Raw genomic sequence first — 17,608 nt, forward strand, 5'->3', positions numbered from 1 at the left:
CAAACTCTATCCTGGCAACTCTCATTGCCTCGTTCTCTCTAAACTCTCGGGTCCGTCCCCTCAAATCACGGCGTCTGCTGGGTTCTGCCTGGATCTCCTCCTTGCACCACGACCTAGAATCCCTCTCACTGCAGCAGCTTCACCATCAGAGCGCTCATCTCATTGATTCCCCATCTTTCTGGAATCACTGTTACCCATTCGTTGATATCCAGTGTCCTGAAAGCCACTGCTTTACTTTTTGTTTCTGTTGGGAAAGTAACTCTCCAAGAAGTAGAAGTCTTAACTTTCTACACCCCAAGTAATATCATTCCTCGTTAGGAGAAGATCTCTGTAACATTTGATCTGGCTATGAGGATTATTGACTTTCTGTATTTGAGAGCATTTTTGACACCAATAGTATTGCCACCTGGCTACTTTCCCAGATGCAATGATGTATTTGCTACTGTCTTCAGGCCCAGTTTCCCTTGGTTTTAGAGAAGGAATGTGGAGGCAGGGTTAGGAGGCTGTTGTAGACTCAGGGTCCAGAATCTGTGGGTTTGTATCATGGCTCCCAGACTCACCTGCTGTGTTCCCCTGGGGAACTTCCCAAAGCTCTCCACGCCTGCATTTTCTTATGCGTAGTGTAGGAGTAGCAGTAAAACTGCCTTGTAAGGCAACTGTGAGCGCTGTTTGTAAGACATTTGGACCAGTGGCTGCCACTTCATAAGTACCACATATGGTTGTTAAAAACAAAACAAGGTAAATCCAAAACGGAATTACAAATGCTGCAGCGATATAATGGGAGAGTACTGTCTGTGGTTTCAGGAACCATTATGTAGACAAATAGCTCTCTCATTCCGGTCGTAATGGTTTTATCAATAAATTATGCTTACATCTTTTATCGCATTATATCACATCCGTATTTTTTTTAAATGAGTCATCTCGACAAGCCTGAAATTAAATCATTAATCTTATTTTTAATTCAGAATTCTAATGATACTTGCTACTAAATACATAGACTAATCACCAACCCTCCAGCTACTCTCTAACAAAAGAAAAAAGGAAAGGGTTTTTTTGTGTTTGTGTGGAAAAAGGATGAACATGTACTTAAAAGGGAAATGTTAAATGATCTGATGGAAGAATCAGGTTAGTGTCCAGAAACTCCAACATTTGGTGGATTCAGGAGAGCACATCCTCTAAGATTTGCTGTTTGAAATTCAATGTATAGCAGTTGAAACTGAGTGTATTTCATGTGTTTCCCAGGAGGGCAGGACAGAATAGTGAGGTTTCCCAACCGTGATGGTATAATCCAAATGTGGGAAGAACTAGGGGTAGCATTTTAATTACCCAGTCACTTTCTTTTTTTTTTATTTATTTTTTAACTTATTTTTATTTATTTAATTTATTTTTTTAACTTTTTATTTTATACTGGACTATAGTTGATTAACAGTGTTGTGTTAGTTTCAGGCATACAACGAGGTGATTCAGTTATACATGTACATGTATCTGTTCGTTCAGATTCTTGTCCCAGAGTTACCCAGTCACTTTCTGCCTTGAATCCTTTTGCATGTAAAGCTTCATCCTGCCATCTCCATAACATCTTTATAATTCCAATTCAGTGGTTATAAAACAACAACATCCAGATGTAGGATACTTATGGATTTAGAGGAGACATGAGTGCAAGGTACTACCTCAGGTGATCAGAAAGAACTGGACACATGGGTTGGGAAAACAGGGTGCTATAGGAGGACACTTACTTGGGCATTTTCTCTTGTCTGTATTCTGAAAGGTCGGTGTTCTTGCAGCAGGAAGTTTGGGTTTATGTAAGTTCTGAGTCTCCAGTCTCAAGAGGCAAGGTGCTGGTTATTGAATGCTACATGAGCTCAGAGAAACAGGAGAAGGCAGGCTTGCCTTTGTAATGTGTCATCTTGACTTTGCTCAGTGGCATTTCCCAGAAATCCCTCTCCTGTATGAATCACCACAAAGGAGATCATCCTTGGGGGTGGGGGGAGGGAATCAGGAGGGTGCGAGGGAAGCAGCCGCCATTTTGCGGGTCACCCCCATTGTCTCTGATCTACTGACTCACCGTGTTGGTGTGAAGCAGCAGCTGGGTCTGCAAGTCCTCCACTTTCTCCGGCTCCCCCCGCAGCTTCTCCAAGTCACAGGTCAGGCGTGGATGTCTGTCAGCTCCCTGGGGAGGGGCCCCGCGTTCTGCAGGAAGCCCTCATCGCCAGGGTCGAGGCGGCAATCATGACCAGCGTCGGTCCACTCTTGAGTGGTTCCACTAGCGCTTGTGGGCTCAGCCTGCTTCCCATCCCTCCCACCTGGGGCTCCTCTTCCCTTCCTGACTGCTGCCCTGTGGGCTTCCGGCTCCAGCTGGAAGCATCGGACGCGGAGACAACAGCCTCATGGCAGCAGCTCTCCCAGCCCTGCAGGGGTGTCAGCAAAGCTCTGGAACAAATCCCTCTAACTGTGTGTAACTACAACGCCTGTGACGGCTTGGAGAGAAGTACAGCTTGTATGTAGAATCAGTGTATCTGTATCTATAGGATATATTGGATAGGGAGATCTATATGTGTGTGTGTGTGTATATATATATGATGTAGATATAAAATATGGAGAATATATATGGTATATAGATAGAAGGATATGCCCTATATATATAAGGTTGGCCAGAAAGTTTGTTCAGGTTTTTCCATAACATCTTAAGGAAAAACCCGAACAAACCTTTTGGCCAACCCAGTATTTATATGGAATATATGTAATATCTATATCTTTCTGTATCCTATATATATCCATCAGTGTGCGAATCTACATATCTATAGATATATCTATATGATTATATAATATCTATCAATATATTGTTGATATTGATACCATCTCTAGGTGTATCTTATATCGAAGCTCTGTAACAAAGTTACATGCAGTCTGTATGCGGTGTGCTTCTGTGATAGCAGCCCGATTGATTTTTAGGAATAGAAAAAAAGTAGGAGTCACAGTCAACATATACATAAGCATCCTGCCCCGGCAGTGAGAGTAAATACCTTCCTTTCATTGCCATGCGTCTTGAGACTCTTGTTAAGCCCACACATCGAATGAAAGCACGCACCGGGGTGGGTTTATTCTTCCACGATTTCGAAAGAGAAACGATTGCCCCTGGAGATAGCGCTGGGATGCTTTAGTTTGATAAGTGACGAAAAGAGAAACGCTTTTGAGTGTCTGAAGAATGAATTTTTTTCACGCTAGATAATATTCTTTAGATTCATTGGTTTGTATTCTTCAAGAAACAACAAAGAATAGGATTTTCTTCCTACTCCTTTAAAAGTAAACACATGGCAAAATGAACGCAATCATGAATTATAGATTTGTTTAAAAGAGCCAGAAATTAGATAATGAGAGTGACTGTCTTTAAAGATTTTTATCTTTCTGCATTTCTTAAAAAATAAGAGGAAAAAAATAAATAGGGATGTCCATGTCTTTGGATCAGGAAGTAGCCAAAGGTGGAAGGTGACAGCTCAGCGCCTCATATTTCCAAAAAGGGGAGTCGCTTGGATGGGACTCAGAAAGGCAAATCCCTTTCTTTTCCTTTTTTCTTTTTTTTTTAATTGTTGTGGCAACTTTAAGTCCAGAGTTGGTCTCTCATCTCTGACACGCGTCTCATGTGTCCTAACACCAAAGATTGATGATGCTTTAATATGCACGACAGTTCCTACAAGACCAGAATAGCTAGTCAGATGTTTAAGAGTGGAATCCCCAAATCTTCAGTGTTTCAGAAAATAGTTTCCCTTAAAGAGGTGCTTCTCAAATTTTAATGGGCACATGAGTCACCTGGGAAACTTATCCAGATGCAGATTCTATAATAGATGGAAGAGGCATCCTAAGGTTCTGCAGCTCTTACAGGCTCCCAGGCAATGACAATGCTACTGGTCCAAGAGGCGTACTTCTTAATAGCAAAACCTTAAAGACCGTGGGTTCATAAGTTCCTTAAGTGTGTTTCTTTTCTTCTTTTTTTTTTTTTTTTGCAGTACGCGGGCCTCTCACTGCCGTGGCCTCTTCCGCTGCGGAGCACAGGCTCCAGACGCGCAGGCTCAGCGGCCATGGCTCACGGGCCCAGCCGCTCTGCGGCATGTGGGATCCCCCCAGACCGGGGCACGAACCCGTGTCCCCCCACATCGGCAGGCGGACTCTCAACCACTGCGCCATCAGGGAAGCCCTGTTTCTTTTCTTTTTAAATTTTATGTATCTTATTATTTATTTGTGCGGGTCTTAGTTGTGGCTGGCAGGCTTCTCAGTTGCAGCTTGCCGGCTCCTTAGTTGTGGCATGCAAACTCTCAGTTGTGGCATGCATGGGGGATCTAGTTCCCTGACCAGGGATTGAACCTGGTCCCCCTGCATTGGGAGTGCAGAGTCCTAACCACTTTGCCACCAGGGAAGTCCCAATGTATTTCTTTTTAAGTGAGGGGTATGGTGAGTAAATTATATCATAAGTAGTATCTTCAAGACATATTTATTTGCCAGTGTAGGGTGGCACTGCTTTTATGAATGTTTTAAACTGTTTCTCAGTGACTTCACAATAAAGGATATGGGGTTGTGATGAATAGTTTGGACATTCTTCACTTCTTCTACAGCTGATTTAGATGTGCATTGCAAAGCTTTGTTTGTAATTCATGGTAAAATGTGTACCTGTTTTCTTCAATTAAGAAGCCAATTTATCTACCTATCCCCATGCAGAATTTTCAAGACTAGGGTTTAAAAGAAATTGTCACAAAACATGTTTGATTTTCAAACACTCTTTAGTTACATTCCAACACCCCAAAGTGAAATGGAAATTGAGCAATGCTTCTGTTAATTCAGAGCCCAAGCCACGTTGAGACCTGAATTATGAGGTAAGGTTATTTTGACACAAATCAAATTAACAGCTGAAGGCTTAAGAAGAAAGCAACAGATTGGCCATAGAAAAAGCAAAGGGGAAGAAAAAAATGTGCTTTATAAAAGACAAAGCAAATTCACAAACCACAATGATATTTAGAAACAAGATAATAGATTAAGAATAAACACATATGAAATCCAGGCTGCTTCCATAATCTGTTGGTGATTTAAATTTAAAGATAACTCTAAAAATGCCTTTGTAAAGATGGAAGTTCCTCATTTGTTTTCTTTGAAAATGTAATAATGCTTCCATGAGTCCCATAATTTCTATGGTATTTTGCAAGCAGTTGGCAGTAAACACAAGGTGGGAAAAAAAGTGATACTTCTTTAAAAAGTGGTGATAATATTCAAGTCTGTGTAATGGTAATTGGATTGAGGATGGTATTCATTAATTAATTATCCTTTAGTTTTCATAAAGGATCACAAAGGGCAAATAACCTGTGATGTATAAATTTTTAAAATATGTATTTTTTCTTCTTAAAGGGTAAAGAGAAATGAGATTCTAGTATGGTTCCCATTTGGGGGATGCAAGTATATGTAAGATTTGAAAATCAAAGACGTGGTACTAATTTTCAATTGAATGGCATGACGCCACCTAAACCGTGGATGATGTGTTTGAGCCTATCTTTCAAGGAATCACGCTATCCTGCATAACAGCCAGGGTTCCTTCTACATCTTAATTCTGTGGCTTCTATTCAGTAAGCCTGCGATGGAATCTGAGAATTTGCTTTTATGACAAGTTGCCAGGACCATTTTCATATTGCTGATGTAGAGACCACAGTTTGAGAACTACTGTTTTATATCATAGCATCTCCAATTGGTTACTTAGAACGTTCTTACCTTTTTTGTGTGTTGGTGTGTGAATGCAGGAATTAATTACCAATTCGAAGTTCTCAATTTTCCTCTTCTTGTTCTTGTATGATACAAATTATAAATACATACCTATGTGTGCTGTAGAAGAAAATAAAGAAAAAAAAAGGAAGAGAAATGGCTTCAGTATAAAGAGAAACCTTCCGTTGCTTTAGAAATACATAAATTTATAGCTGAGGCTTTCTATCGAAGGAGGAGCTCATAGAAAAATCTTCAGAGGATTTGTAACCATTTAAGAAAAAAATGCTGCTTAAGATTTGATTACATCTTAAAATGAATTGATGTTGCCCCTTCTAACATACCACTTTTGGTATTAAAATATTCCATTTTCAATGAAGAAATCCGATATGATTCAAGGTACCCTGAAGGACAATCAATTCTTTACATCTCTTGGCCCCAGGGAATTCACAGCAGGGGTTGTATCCAAAAAATTGTCCCGCAGAACAAGACTGATGAGTCCATGCCCGATGCCATATATCTGGATATGTGGCAGTGGTCCACCCTGATCCGGACTGATTTCTAGAGTTTCGTTCCTTTACAGAAAGGGGAGTTTTCTCATAGGCGGATAGAAACGGTTCATGAATTTACTGGCTTAGAACAACACAACTTTATTATCTTACATTTCTGGAGGTCGAGATTCTGACATGGGTCTCGCCAGGCTAAAAATCAAGGCGTTGGCAAAATTTTATTCCTTTCGGAGGCTCTAAGGGAGAAGTTACTGCTGTCTTTCCCAGCTTCTAAAAGGTGCCCCCATTCTTTGGCTCAGGGGGACCTTGCTTCATTTTCATAACCAGCAACAGCACTTGGATTCCTTCTCACTCTGAATCACCCCCTTGCCCCCCTCTTCTCTTTATAAGATCCCTGTGGTCACGCTGGGGACACCAATATAACCCAAGGTAATCTCTCCAACTCAAGATCCTGAACTTAATCAGAATTGCAAAGTCTCAAAAATAAATGCAAAGTCTCTTCTGCCATGTAAAGTAACATATTCACACATTCTAGGGATCAGGGCGCAAGTGTCTTTGGGGTCCCCAGTTTCCTGCCTGCCACAAACTGAAACATAACCAGCCAGTCTTAGGAAAGAATGAAATAGGGCCATGTCTGTAATCTCATCCCTTTCCCAACAGATTCTAGTAGGAATGGCAGGCTTTGGCAAAGAGCAAGTGGGTTTGTTTGCTTCACATTATCTCATTAATTCATTTTTGCTGGCTTCTCTCCTTATAAATGGTGTTCTATAGATCCATGAAAGAACTAGTTGGCAGAATTAGCTGTCAGCTCTTACCTCATTTGACTTCTATTTTGGGTAGAAAAGAGCCTGTTGAGAAGAGACTGCCTATAATTTGCTTCATTCTTATTTTTAATTTATATAATTTTTAACATATTTTATATGATTTATAATATCATGTTAGTATGTGGTGTACACAGAGTGTTTCAGTTTTTTATATATATATATATATATACACACACATATATATATGTGTGTATATATATACGCATACACACACACACACACACACACACACACTTTTCCAGACGTTTTTCCGTTCTAGGTTATTGCAAGATATTGAATATACTTCCCTGTGCTTTACAGTAGGACCTTGTTGTTTACCTATTTTATACATACATAGTAGTTTGTGTCTGCTAATCCCAAGCTCCTAATTTATCCCTCCCCTCCACCTTTTCCCTTTGGAAGCCGTAAGTTTGCTTTCTATGTCTATGAGTCTGTTTCTGTATTGTAACTAAGTTCATTTGTGTCATATTTTAGATTCCACATATAAGTGATAGCTTATGATATTTATCTTTCTCTGACTTACTTCACTTGTGTATATGTATTTTTAATCAAAACCGGATCACACTGTACCTACTGTGCCTTTCCCTGTTTTCCTCACTTAATATATTCTGACCCTCCATGTCAGTTTAGAGCTCTGTCATTATTGGATGAGTACAGAGTATTCTGTTATATATCTGTGCAAGCGTATATAGGCAATAAATATCCCCTCTCCTTGACACTCAAGTAGTTTTCTACATATTTTTTTAAATTTATTTAATTTATTTATTTTGGCTGTGCCGGGTCTTAGTTGCAGCATGAGGGATCTTTTAGTTGTGGCATGTGGACTTCCTAGTTGCGGCATGCAGACTCCTTAGTTGTGGCACGCGGGCTTCTTAGTTGCAGCATGTATGCGGGATCTAGTTCCCTGACCCAGACCCCTTGCATTGGGAGTACGGAGTCTTACCCACTGGACCACCAGCAAAGTCCCTATATATTGTTTTAATTTGACAAAATATCTTAATGTCTTAAACGTGTCTCCTTGCTTAATTTTTCAAAAATTTCTTGAATAATCTATAAAACGTATTCATCCAAGTGGATTTTAAAACATTTCTTCAAGTTAGTACTTTGATAATTTGAATGAATTTGCATTAATTTGCTTTCAGTGGAATTCATCTTTTTAATATTAAGACCTTCCTAGACCTGCAGGAGCTATCTCTCCCTATCTAGTCAGGGATTTTTATTCAGTCAGGTCTTTATTTTTTTTGGTCTTCCCCCTGAGTTAGGAATCCATCTTTCTTCATATAGATCCCGAAACTTATTAATTTTGTTCCTCTCTCTATTTGTAGCTATTGTAACATTTTAACATTATGTTTCCTAACTGATTAGGGGTTGAACATAAGCAAACATTGATTTTCTGTTTTATAATAGTTAACAGTAACATTTTTTTAACAATGAACTCTTTTATCACTGGGCTTCATCATGAACATATATCATTTTGACTATTTTAAGTTGAGCCTTTTGGTTAAGTATTAGACCATCTTCATATATCAGTGATTTTGCTTCTCCTATCAGATGTGTCCCATTATCATTTTCTGAAGAAAAATTGTAAACAAAAACAGAGTGAGAATGCTTGTCATATCACTGATTGACATTAAGGGAAAATGTCTGGTGTTTCACCTTTAACATGACTATACTTTTGAAATAAGTATTTTTTGAAATCATGTTAGGAAGTTTCCTTCTCTTGCTATTTTATTAAGAATTATTAGGTATGGATATTGAATTTTATCAAATTTATTAATGTTATCTAATTTGTAAAGGAAACTGCTTACTCTTTCTGCCATGTGTCATTTATACATTGAGCTATATATTTGGATTTTGGAATATTGACCTGCCTTGCAGTCCTGAATTAAACCATGTTTGGTAATGACATTGTTCTTTTAATGGTATTATTACTTTCTCTATTCTTGGAAATTTATAAACACATAGGAATCCTGTGCTTCTTCAAAATTTTAAACAACTCATTATATATTATGACATGATTCTCTGACAGCCTTCTCAGTTCCTTTTGGAGTCATTGGTCTAAATCATCGGTCTTCTTGAGTCAATTTTGATAATTTATTGTTCAGCAAAAATAACACCCCAATTCATCCTCATTTCCAAATGTTCTATAATATGTGAAAGATCTTTGGGAAGTGTTTTAATTTCTCTATTTGATATATAATTTTCTTCCCTCTTTTTGGATATCTGTTAAGTTTAAAAACAAATATTTTATAGTTATATATCTGACATTATATTCTGTCATTTGTTCCCTAGAAAGTCGTACCTTATGTGTCTGTTTTTGTGCCACTACCATACTGTTCTGATGACTGTAGCTTTGTAGTATAGTCTGAAGTGAGGGAACCTGATTCCTCCAGCTCTAGTCTTCTTTCTCAAGATTGTTTTGGCTATTTGGGGTCCTTTGTGTTTCTATACAAATTGTAAAATTACTTGTTCTAGTTCTGTGAAAAATGCCATTGGTGATTTGATAAGGATTACATTGAATCTGTAGATTGCCTTGGGTAGTTTGGTCATGTTAACAATATTTATTCTTCCAATCCAAGAACATGGTATATCTTTGCATCTGTTTTGTGTCATCTTCAATTTCTTACATCAGTGTCTTGTAGTTTTTAAAGTACAGATCTTTTGCCTCCTTAGGTAGGTTTATTCCTAGGTATTTTATTCTTTTTGATGTGATGATAAATGGGATTGTTTCCTTAATTACCCTTTCTGATATTTTGTTTTTAGTGTATAGAAATGTAGCAGATTTCTCTGCATTAATTTTGTATCCTGCAACTTTACCAAATTTCTTGATGAGCTCTAGTAGTTTTCTGGTGGTGCCTTTAGGATTTTCTGAGTATCATATCCTCTGCAAACACTGACAGTTTTAATTCTTACATTCCAGTTTGGATTCCTTTTATTTCTTTTTCTCCTCTGATTGCTAGGACTTCCAAAACTATGTTGAATAAAAGTGGCAAGAGTAGGCATCCTTGTCTTGTTCCGATCTTACAGGAAATGTTTTCAGTTTTTCACCATTGAGCAGGATGTTAGCTGTGAGTTTGTCACATATAACCTTTTGCAGCAACATAGATGGACCTAGAGATTGTCATACTAAGTGAAGTAAGTCAGCCAGAGAAAGACAATATCACATAATATCACGTTTATGTGGAATCTAAAAATGATACAAATGAACTTATTTATAAAACAGAAATAGACTCACATAGAAAACAAACCTATGTTTACCAAAGGTGAAACTGGGGGGGAGGGATAAATTAGGAGTTTGGAATTAGCAGATACACACTATATATAAAATAAACAACAGGAACGTACTGTATAGCACAGGGAAGTATATTCAATATCTTGTAATAACCTAGAATGGAAAAGAATCTGAAAGAGAATATCTGAACCACTTTGCTGTATACCTGAAACTAACACAACATGGTAAATCAACTCTACTTCAATAAAAAATTTTTTAAATGTTCAAAAAAATCATATCTAACATGATTTTTTTTTTAATTTTTAAAAATATTTATTTATTTATTTGGTGGCATCGGGTCTTAGTTGCGGCACACGGGATCTTTGTTGCGGCACGTGGGATCTTCATTGCGACACACAGGCTTCTCTCTAGTTGTGGCATGTGGGTTTTCTCTTACTTGTTGTGGCATGCAGGCTCCAGGGTGTGTGGGCTCTGTAGTTGTCGCTCGTGGGTTCCAGAGCACATGGGCTCTGTAGTTTGCGGCAGGCGGACTTCTCTCTAGTTGAGGCCCGTGAGCTCAGTAGTTGTGGCACGTGGGATCTTAGTTCCCCGACCAGGGAGAGAACCTGCATCCCCTGTATTGGAAGGTGGATTCTTTACCACTGGACCACCAGGGAAGTCCCATAGCATGATTTTATAAAAATACGTTTTCCTCTTCTCTAATTCAGTAACTTACATTATTTATATTAATTCTTTCTATTTGTTCTCATCTGTCTTTAACGTTCTTAAATGAATGCTAAATTGCCTATCTTTATTTATTTTTGCTAATACAGGCAGAGCTCATTTTATTGTCCTTCACAGATACTGCACTTTTTACAAATGGCAGGTTTGTGGCAACCCTGCCTCAAGCAAGTCCATGGGGGCCATTTTTCCAACAACATTTGCTCACTTCATGCCTCTGTGTCACATTTTGGTAATTTTAACAATATGTGAAACTTCTTCATCATGACTACATTTGCTGTGGTATCTGTGATCAGTGAGCTTTGAGAGTTACTACATAGTTACTACTATGACTTGCTGAAGGCTCAGAAGATGGTGAGCATTTTTTAGCAATAAAGCATTTTAAAAAAATTTTTATTGAAATATAGTTAATTTATAATGTGTTTCAGGTGTACAGCAAAGTGATTCAGCTATACAGATTCATACATATCTATTCTCTTTTAGATTCTTTTCCATTATAGGTTATAACAAGGTATTAAATATAGTTCCCTGTGCTATACAGAAGGTCCTTTTGTTGTTTATTTTATATATAGTAGTGTGTATATTTTAATCGTAAACTCCTAAATTATCCCTCCCCCCTTTTCCCCTTTGATAACCATAAGTTTGTCTTCTCTGAGTCTATTTTTGTTTTGTAAATGAGTTCATTTATATCATATTTTAGATTCCACATATAAGTGATATCATACGGTACTGGTCTTTCTCTGTCTGACTTCATTTAGTGTGATTAATCTCTGGGTCCATTCGTGTTGCTGGAAATTGCATTATTTCATTCTTTTTTATGGCTGAGTGATATTCTACTGTATGTGTGTGTATATATATAAATAACATTTTAAAATTAAAGTGTATACTTTTTTTAGGCATAATGCTATAGCACACTTAATAGACTACAGTCTAGTGCAAACGTAACTTTTATATGCACTGAGAAACAAAAAATCTGTGTGACTTGCTTTACTGCAGTGCTCTAGAACTGAACCCACGCTGTCTCTGAGATATGGCTGTAAACCTGTTCAAAGCTGTGCTATTTTTCAGGGAGCCCGACCTGCCGGGCATGCTATCAGTTAAATATAAAGTTCTCACACTGTTGACTTTTCCTCTACTGGTGCAGTTTTAATATTCAGCTTCTGTCCAGTCTCGCCTCCTTCTTAATCTCCACATTTTTGCCAGAATCTTAATAATTCCAATCATCATGGGTAATACACTTAAATTCTCCATTACCTGCAAGACATCACTTAAATTCTTCAGTATCTTATAGTCTGTCCTTTCTGATCTGACCTGACCTACTGGTTGACCTTCAAGCCCTACAACCTCTATGTGAATCCTACTCTCAAGCTTTATGGGTGGTGAGTTTGATTCTTCAGATGGACCACAAAACCTCTTCCCCAACCTTGGCACTTGAAAGAATGTTATTCACCAAGAGTCAGCCCCATCGTTCAGTCATGTATGAATTCTTCTGCCCTCCCTATCAGAGCTAAGCACTTTCTACTTTCTTCCAGACCCGACCACCCTGCTCCTACTTCCCCTGTATCATTTCCACACCGTGCTTCACTTTCTCCTCTTTTCTTTTACCTCCCATCTCTCCTGATCCTTTGATGTATCCTCACCTCCTAACAGAGGAACGGCTGAACAGAAGATTTAAGAATCCATTTTTCGTTGAAAGAACACACCAGCCACGATTCACTCATCCCACCATGTCTCATGATATCCTTCCTGGTTCTGCTCCATCATCTCCCACGTAATCATGCCCGAAGGTACAGGTACTGAGCAGATAATCCAAATCCCGTGAGAATGCCGTTACATGGCCTTTTTGACTTAATAATGGTTTAGCTCCCTCTTGGACAGGACCAGTCCCTGGCATCTTTGTGAACTTGGTCGTAGAGCCGAAACCAGAGGTGACTTTTCAGTCCCCGCAGGGTAAGGAGGCAAAGCTGAGCCCCACGATTGGCTGATCTGAAGATATCATTAAGGTGTAAGGATTGCAGTCCGTTCCCCTGAAACATACTCTGATATTTTGCCCATTAACAGCTGATTGCCTTCTCTCCGCTTTCCTACCAAGCCTTCCCTGTCCCATCTATTCCTGTACCCCTCTGCCTGGGCTGCCCGGAGCCCATACCTGCTATGTTGGCTGCACCCCCAGCCCCAGTCTCCTGGATAACCAGAAAAACCTGCTCCAGGAAGATGGAGCTCTCAGACCATCTAAACAAAAAAGGAATAATCAAAATATATTAAGAGGCAGTTTAAAAAATTCAGTTTAAGGAAGAATAAGAAGAATAAGGGGAAGGGGAAGAAGGCGTGGGGCAGGGGAAGGGGAAGGAGGAGGAGAGGAAGGAGAAAAGGAAGAAGGAGAGCTCTGAGCGCTGTTGCTAATCGGAGTACAAATCGACATCGTTCTGGGAGGAAAGCTTTTCAGCAATGTGCTTCAAGCAGCTGGACCACTGTTGCTTGTCAACACTGTAGATGAATCAAGGTGGCCTCCTCCTAATTGTGAGCATCATGGCCCATCTCCTGGAAACCGCTGACATCACAGACGGGCAGGGCTATAGCACCATGACATCACTGTGGGCTGGGACTAGCTCCAACTGAGAGATGAGAGAGGCCTCTCAGCCTTGGTCCTGTCCAGCCCAGCAGAAGGTTCAGGACAGGTGTCAGCTCACCTGGGCTGCGACCTGTTGTAGAAAATGATCATTGTAGGATACAGGAAGTAGAAACCACTCTTTTCCTCCCATGGCTGGTGTTAGACATCCATGGGGGCACAGAAATGGAAGAAAGTTCATAGAAACTGTGTTTATGGATGGAGGCTGGTCAAGGATTTGACCACTCCAGACTGGAGGCTCATCAAAGATGTTTATATTGGATTCCCAGAAGGATCTTCATTTCAAATGGTACCGTCCCTTGTGCCATCCGTCATGGCAGTGGGAATATGTAGGTGAAGAGATTGAAGCCGGAAGACCCTTTACCACTAGAAAACAGACTCTGAAGGAGTCCCCCTCCTTCACAAAGTTCATCTCCATATGGAAAGGTGGTGTACACTCCTCAGAACTTATGGTCTGATCTGGATACATGATCATTAACTCAAGTCCGTACGTTATTCCTATTTCCTTTTTACCAAACATCCCTTGTCTGTTCTAGCATCCTGTCCGGGACACCTCATTCCATTCAGTCCTCAGTCACCTTAGGCTCCTCTTGCCTGTGACAGTTCCTCAGATGACCTTGACATTTGGAGAAGGACTTCTCAGGTATTTTGTAGGATGTCACTCAGTTGGGATTTTTCTCATGTTATAATCAGGGTTGTAAGGTTTGGAAGAAAGGCAGCTATAGTTTTCATCACATCCTAGGAAGGGTACAGTCTATCAACATGATATCACAATTGCTGTTAAACTTCATAACCTGGCTGAGGTGGTATGTTAGGTTTCTCCACCGTAAAGTTACTGTTTTTTTGTTTAATAATATATTTGATACACACAGAATATGCAAAGAAGAAAGTTATATTAGCTGTAATTGTGCCACTGTTACCTGTTGGGTATATATTCTTTTAGTTACCCCTACAGGGGTAAATGTATCTGTGTCTGTATCTCTGTATCTCTATATTTGTATCCAGCCAATAGTTTTCACTTATTTTGTTAATTCATATACTGAACCTTTGGTCTACGTCATTAGCTGTCCTGAAACACCTTCATTAAACAGGTGCCTTGAAGTTCAACTCATTTTTATTTTAACAGTTCTTCATTTGGGGCGTTCAGCTTCTGACCATCGCTTCACTGTTAATAAATAGAACGTGAAGGAACATACAATTAAATCTTTGCCCACATCAGCGATTGTTTGCTTAAGATGTATTTCTTGGAATGGAATTGCTGGGTCAAAGGATATTCATTTGCTTAAAGCCTTTGCTGTGTATTTCCTTCCGGAAAGTTTGTAACAACTTGCCTCCCATCAGAAGCCCTTAGATATGCTTATTTCCCCTGGATGACACCAGTATTTAATGCTAATATAGTGTGTATTAATTGCGTATATAGCTACGTATAGCAGAGAATTATATGTGTATATATGTGAAATTGGTTCTGTTTCTCTGGAGAATCCTGACCAAAGCATCCTGTAATCTTTCCCTAAGCTAACCCTAGCATGACTTAGGTATGCCAAGGTATAAACCACAGGAAAAGACCTGCAGAATAATGAACTAGCATATTTGCCAACTTCCCCATTTATTTCTCAGACTCACTCAGATTGCTGTCTGGAAACCCAAAACACAACCCAGATGTGACTCATGCCCTCTTCTGACGGTATTTTCCAAACAAAACCGTGTGTTGCCGTCAGCAAGTCCAAGCTAATATGTGATTATGCATGTGTAGGTTGCAGGATGTGTGTACGATTTCAGTGCAAACAGGTAGCTCTTGGGCTGTCACTGGTGCTTCTGATAGTTGCAGTACCAGGTCCCCAAGCGCTGCACCAGTTCTTTGGCCATTTCCATGGTGCCTGAGAGGAGAATTTGCCCCATGTGGCTGGCTAGGTAGCAGGAAGGCATCTGGCTATGATAATGCTACAGGCATAAGCAAAAGTGTTTGGGACAAATCAGACTTAAAGGATTGTCAGCAGATTTGCAGGGTCATCCTTTACCTTTCCGTTAACAAGCAGGTGTCCTTACTTTCATGTTCACAAGCAGTGTCGCTTTCAAAAATGCCTCCTGGCCCTAATCTGAAAATGCTTCCATCACGATGAATAACAGTTCATCTTGTCAACCCGCTTTATTACTGAGTGGATCATTTTCACTTCATAGCTCATGGTAACTTGTGAAATGCCTTCTTTACAAGGAAAATTCTCAGGGAAAAAAACCTCTTTTTTTAATATCTTCGAGTTATTTAGTATTATCTAGAGGTCTTGAAACTAAAGACAGAACTATATATTGAATTCTCGCTAGAGTTCGTTTCTGTCTCTTTAAACATTTTTAAATTGATTTAATTATGGATTGTTGATTTCCAGCTGTTGAGAAAATAGTTGATCTCCAGCTGTTGAGAAAATAGTTTCCATCCTGGAAATTGGAGCGTTTTTGTTTTGTTTTGTTTTGTTTTTTTGCGGTACGCAGGCCTCTCACTGTTGTGGCCTCTCCCTTCGCGGAGCACAGGCTCCGGACGCGCATGCTCAGTGGCCATGGCTCACGGGCCCAGCAGCTCCGCGGCATGTGGGATCTTCCCGGACCGGGGCACGAACCCGTGTCCCCTGCATCGGCAGGCGGACTCTCAACCACTGTGCCACCAGGGAAGCCCTGGAGCGTTTTTTAACCTAAAATTTGTGTTTAAAAAAGTTTTGAACTGGCATCCTACATCAATTAACTCACCCCAGCTAAGCACCTGAATAGTAAAAATAAATTAATATTAATTAGTGCCAACAGCCCATAATCATACTTTTAAATACAGTTTTTATTTTCCGTTGAATGCTCTTTTGAATTCCTGAGCTTTTAATTTTTTTTATATAACAGATTCAACTTCTCCCCTTTTTGCTCTCTGATGAAAACTACAGGTGGTGGTAAGGTTGACAGGCAGTTCTGCCAACACCAGGTCAAGTGCGGGAGCACTGAGTGGAGATGAGAACTCTGGGAAGGGGGTGAGGAAAGTTAATTTCTAGGACAAACTTCACCACTAAAACACTATCCTTTACATTAGCTAATAGATGTCTGTGAAACACAGTTTCCTCATTCCTCAAATGAACAGTGCTGTACTACTGTCAAAATTGAGAGTTAACACAGACACAGAGAACAGACTTGTGGTTACCAAGGAGGGGTGTCGGGGAGGGGTGGACTGGGAGTGTGGGCTTCACAGATGCAAACTGTTATGTTTAGAATGGGTCAACAACAAGACCCTACTGTACAGCACAGGGAACTATATGCAGTATCCTGTGATAAACCATCATGGAAAAGAATATGAAAAAGAATGTATGCATATGTATAACTGAGTCAGTTTGCTGTGCAGCAGAAATTAACATTATAAATCAACTAGACTTCAATAAAATATTTTTTTTTTAAACTGAGAGTTAAGGGCTTCCCTGGTGGCACAGTGGTTGAGAGTCCGCCTGCCGATGCAGGGGACACGGGTTCGTGCCCCGGTCCGGGAAGATCCCACATGCCGCGGAGTGGCTGGGCCCGTGAGCCATGGCCGCTGAGCCTGCGCGTCTGGAGCCTGTGCTCCGCAACGGGAGAGGCCACAACAGTGAGAGGCCCGCGTACCGCAAAAAAACAAAACAAAAACAAACAAAAAACTGAGCATTAAAATGAGATAATGGTTATAAAGTACTTTGTAAAAAAGCGCTTTATGTTTGTAAGATAGCATTATTGTTTTTCAACTGAAACAGATAAGTGAATTAAGCCACTTAGTATAATTTAAAAATACATTTTTCGTAACCTATTTTCAGTAATTTTCAAGATTACCAATAATGCTGTTAGTATTGCTATACCATGATTAGAATTTGAATATCATGGGGTCAATCTTATGTCTGTTGTTATTTTTTAATTTTTTTTAGTTTGGGGGAAGCATTAAAATGGAATTTGAATTTTGGTAAATGTC

The 17,608-nt window shown here is 39.6% G+C and overlaps 2 long non-coding RNA genes across 2 annotated transcripts in view; both read left to right on the top strand.

The window, feature by feature from the left end:
* The window catches only part of LOC109551451 (uncharacterized), a 247,858-nt gene that overhangs the window by 168,157 nt on the left and 62,093 nt on the right, over positions 1-17,608 (top strand). The window lies entirely within an intron of this gene.
* On the top strand, positions 13,658-14,804 carry LOC141277692 (uncharacterized). The gene is made up of 3 exons (XR_012329433.1): positions 13,658-14,076; positions 14,187-14,293; positions 14,777-14,804. It is a non-coding gene; the product is annotated as an uncharacterized lncRNA (long non-coding RNA).

This window comes from Tursiops truncatus, chromosome Y, assembly GCF_011762595.2.
Source record: "Tursiops truncatus isolate mTurTru1 chromosome Y, mTurTru1.mat.Y, whole genome shotgun sequence".
Taxonomy (NCBI): domain Eukaryota; kingdom Metazoa; phylum Chordata; class Mammalia; order Artiodactyla; family Delphinidae; genus Tursiops; species Tursiops truncatus.